Below are 297 nucleotides of genomic sequence, written 5' to 3'. Positions count from 1 at the left end.
TTATTTTTTTAATTAAAAAATCTTAAAAATGTAAATAATATTGGACTTTTGCAATTAATATTATAAAAGAATGTTTTACAAAACTAAACATATAAAATCTCTTAGCAAGTTATATTACTAAAACATCCCCAGGTCTTCACACAAAAGTTCAATTACAAAATCATTTTTAGGTTCTATCTGACAAAACATGAATGTAATTGACTGAAGGTTGCATTGAATCGGAATATAGAAACACACAACTACACGACTAATCAGAATTTTACTCGATCAACTCATAGTTAAAAAAATGCTACTTAA

Source organism: Arachis ipaensis, chromosome B03 (genome assembly GCF_000816755.2).
Source record: "Arachis ipaensis cultivar K30076 chromosome B03, Araip1.1, whole genome shotgun sequence".
In the NCBI taxonomy this organism is placed as follows: Eukaryota; Viridiplantae; Streptophyta; class Magnoliopsida; order Fabales; family Fabaceae; genus Arachis; species Arachis ipaensis.
The sequence above is the reverse complement of the archived record's forward strand: the minus strand, read 5'-3'. Positions refer to the sequence as shown.